This window comes from Anabrus simplex, chromosome 3, assembly GCF_040414725.1.
Source record: "Anabrus simplex isolate iqAnaSimp1 chromosome 3, ASM4041472v1, whole genome shotgun sequence".
Taxonomy (NCBI): Eukaryota; Metazoa; Arthropoda; class Insecta; order Orthoptera; family Tettigoniidae; genus Anabrus; species Anabrus simplex.
In genome coordinates this window covers 118,811,886-118,815,991 of record NC_090267.1, presented here as the reverse complement: position 1 = coordinate 118,815,991, position 4,106 = coordinate 118,811,886, and the positions used below count along the sequence as shown (strand labels likewise).

The 4,106-nt window shown below is 47.4% G+C and overlaps 1 pseudogene; it reads left to right on the top strand.

Annotated features, from left to right (window-relative positions):
• The first annotated feature begins 3,736 nt into the window (after positions 1 to 3,736).
• Positions 3,737 to 3,855, top strand: LOC136867570 (5S ribosomal RNA; annotated as a pseudogene).
• Positions 3,856 to 4,106: the final 251 nt, after the last annotated feature.

Here is a 4,106-nt window from a genome sequence, read left to right as displayed (position 1 = left end):
AACCGAATTGGAGGTCTTGTATTTGAACACTATCTGGAAGGAGGGCTGCAATGAACGTCCTGAAAGAACGGGGAGGTCCTACTACATTTCCTCACCGCAGAATTGATCTCTGTCATTATTGCCTTTCGTCTACTTTTTGATTAATCTTTGCTTAGTCTAATGAAACGATGCACAGAATTAAACGCTCAAACATAACTCAAGAACACGGACGTGTCGCTCGAGGAGATGAGGGCAACGATTGGCATTATTAAATATCCACGGTATCCTGAGTTCGAAACGTGTCTGTGGATGATCTATGGTCGTGTTCTGTGGACAGCAATTCATGAAGGACACAATGTCAAGAGATAGATTTCGAGAACTTCTGAGATTCCTCCGTTTCAAAGAGAAATCAAACCGAGCTGAGAGCCTGCCAGCTAACAGGTTTGCTCTTGTCTCTGAAACCTGGTATAAATTTGTGAAAAAATTGCCTTCAGTGTTACCATCCAAGTGAAAATATCACAGTCGATGAACAATTACTTCCCAGCAAAACCAGGTGCATATTTGCCTAAATTACGACAAACAAGCCCGACAAGTGTGGACTCAAATTCTGTATTGCTGCAGATGTGGACGCAAAATATACTGACTGAGCAAATGTCATGGGATAGCGGAGCACTGATGCGCAGGTGTGTTGTCTGCTCAGCACACGCCCCCTGTGCCAGCGGCAGTTGTATAGGAGACCTTGTGAGCAGTGGCTGTGCATGTGACAGGTGTAACATGGAACGTCGTCGTGAGCTGACACCGTTCGAACGGGGTATGGTGGTCGGTACCCGACGGATGGGAAGTGCGATTTCGGAAGTGGTGCGGAAATTCGGCTTCACACGATCAACCGTGTCCAGGGTTATCGTGAATGGTTGAATGCGGGTGTGACCGTCCACAACAGACGAACGACCGGCCGTACAGCCACCGTCGATGACCGCGACCGGCGACATCTGAGACGGATTATCAATAGTGACAGACGGGCAACCGTGCAACAAATCACGGCTCAATTCAACACAGGCCGTGCAAGGCACGTCTCCCAGCGGACAACCCGTAGAAACATGGGTTCTATGGGGTATGGGAGCCGGCGCCGCACACGGGTGCCACTGTTAACCCAACGTCATCGGGTACAACGACGCGCTTTTGTCGCCAGTCACCAGAGATGGACAGTGGAATAACGGCGTAACGTGATATGGTCGGACGAATCACGATTTCAACTGCACCATGCCGATGGGAGGTACCGTGTATGGTGCAGACCACATGAAGCGATGGATCCCGCCTGCCTCGAAGGTGTGGTCCAGGGCGGTGGTATCTCCTTTATGGTCTGGGGTGCATTTTCCTTGTATGGAACGGGCCCTCTAGTTGTTCTGGAAGAGACTTTGAATGGTACGCGGTATGTTGAGCTGCTCAAAGACCAGCTTCCAGCGCCCAGACGGTTCTGTGGTGTTTCAAGATGATAACGCGCCGCCACAACGCTCTCAAGTTGCCCGGGAATGGTTCCAGGAACACGCAGCAGAGGTCCAACGACTGCCATGGCCACCCAAGGGCCCCGATATGAACCCTATCGAGCATATCTGGGATGTCCTGGAACGAAGGTTCCGTGCCATGGATCCCGCACCCACGAACAGACCAGCATTGGCGGCCGCTCTGCAAACGATTTGGTATCAGCAGCGTCCATAGGACTACCAGGGACTTGTCGACTAACTTCCACGGCGTCTACTTCAGTTCGCAGGGCCAGAGGAGGACCCACACGCTATTAGGTGACTATCCCATGACATTTGCTAAGTCAGTGTACATCTGCAATGCATTTCGTTACCTTGGTAAAGTCGACGCGCATCCTGATAAGCAGCTGCTTTGAGGTACATCGTACTTCGCCTCACGAAGCCGTTTCTAAACCAAGGGAGAAACGTGACGACAGACGGTATCTTTACACCTCTCCAACTTGCTAAGAAGCTCCAAGAGGACAAGACTTCGTTGGTGGGAAAAATCTACCTCATTCTTCGGAAAATCTGAGGTGAGGATTCCAAGTCTGAATTATAGCCTACTCTACAACCATCTTGGGACGGACATGGAACGTATCGTGCATCTTGACTGTGAATCAAATGATGAAGAACGTCCTTTTTCTCAGCCCACGGTACGCTCAAGTTACACTGAGCACGGAATGAAAGAAAAAGCCAGAAACTGCTACTTTGCAGAACGGCACGAAACTTGGCGTAGATGTGGTGGACCAAATATCTCGTAAATGTACCACCAATGCTTTTACAATATCCTAGACCTACCAGATGTCAATGTTTGGATCGTTTACAAGCAAGTAATGGGTAGGAGGATAAAGCGGAAGAAGTTCATCCCCCATCTGGCAAGTGAAATAACAAGGCGGGACGGGCAAGGGCAACAACAACAATAGAAATAGCAAGAAGAGGCTCTAGAACCGTGTCCATCTAAAAATCGGAAGAAGTGCCAATTTGGTCTGCGTAAAGACAACAAATCTTGCTATGCCTGAAGCAAGTGTCTCAAAGTAGTACGCGGAAAATATGCACGAAAAGTAGTTGTGTGTGCGAAATAAGTTCAGGGTGTTTTTAAATTTCTTAAAGTATATCTGAAAATGTGTAATTGTTGCAATTCGGATAACTGACTAAGAAAATGTGTTCGTTAATATTTTGAAAACTCCTTAGAGAAACAGAAACATGGTGCAGTTGTTTGTGATTATTCATGTATCAATCAGTAATATAAAACGTCCATACACTAATGCCAGGTCTTTTTGTGTAAAATAAATCTGTGTAAACACAGCAGAATAAAATTCATTATTATTGTGTTTTATTTTTAACGTTTCCAAGCATTTCTTATGAAGTGTCAAAATGACCCCTTATCGCTGTTCTAGGAATGTGAAATTCTCAGCTGTTCTAGTGATAAAAGACTAAACTGGAGTGGTACGGATACATGATGAGAATGGGAGAGAGCCCAAAAATAAGAAAGAGGAAGTATTTATAGGAAAATTAATAGCAAAGAGGCCAAGAGGACGACCTCGAAAGAGACGGGCAGATACAATGGAGGAGTGCATAGAGATGAAGGAAGGAAAACTAGATGATATCCTCAAAGACGGAACGGAGTGGCGGAGAGATAGACTACTAGTGAGGTTCTTGATTCACAACCCGAGCCAGGGGGGGAAATGAAGAACAAGAAGATAAAAGCAACATTATAAACTCTTTTCTAACTCCATGTTCTGCTTAGAACTCATATGATCGAGTTTGAAGCACTCTAACAGGGACTAAACGGCGTCTAATCAAATTACCCGCACACGGCAGCTCTAGTCATGCAATTATTATTTATTCGGACAAAAATAGGACTCTGTCCTGAGAGTTTAGTTGAGTGAAACAGATGGAACTCGACGGCGCATCCTCAGTTCGCTTCTCTTCATAGCACTGATGGATGACATACAAGTCATGTAACGAGAAGGTCCGAAAGTTCAAAACTGGGTACAAATATTTGAGGGCTGTGCACATTACCCACTGCGCCTTCGCAGACGATCCACTGCTGGTGGGAGACACGGCGGAGAACGTCTAGAGGAATTTGTTAGTCTGGAAGGAAGAACTGGATAATAGAGGCATGAAGATCAATTCAAGGAAGACGAAGACCATGATGGTTAGGCTGAGTAGCACAAGTGGTAGAACATTGCCCTTCTGACCCTACCTTTGCGGGATTGATCATGGCTCAGGTCTGTGGTACCAATGGCCATACCGTCTTGAATACACCGGTTCTCGTCCGATCAGCGCAGTTAAGCAACATTGGGCGTGGTCAGTATCTGGATGGGTGACCGTATGGGTACAGCACGTGCCATTGGCTCAGTTCTCTTTAGCCGGCCTCGTGGTGTAGGGATAACGTGCCTGCCTCTTACCCGGAGGCCCCAGGTTCGATTCCCGGCCAGGTCAGGGATATTTACCTGGACCTGAGGGCTGGTTCGAGGTCCACTCAGCCTACGTTATTAGAATTGAGGAGCTATCTGACGGTAAGGATAGCGGCCCCGGTCTAGAAAGCCGAGAGGATTCGTCGTGCCAACCACATGACACCTCGTAATCTGCTGGCCTTCGGGCTGA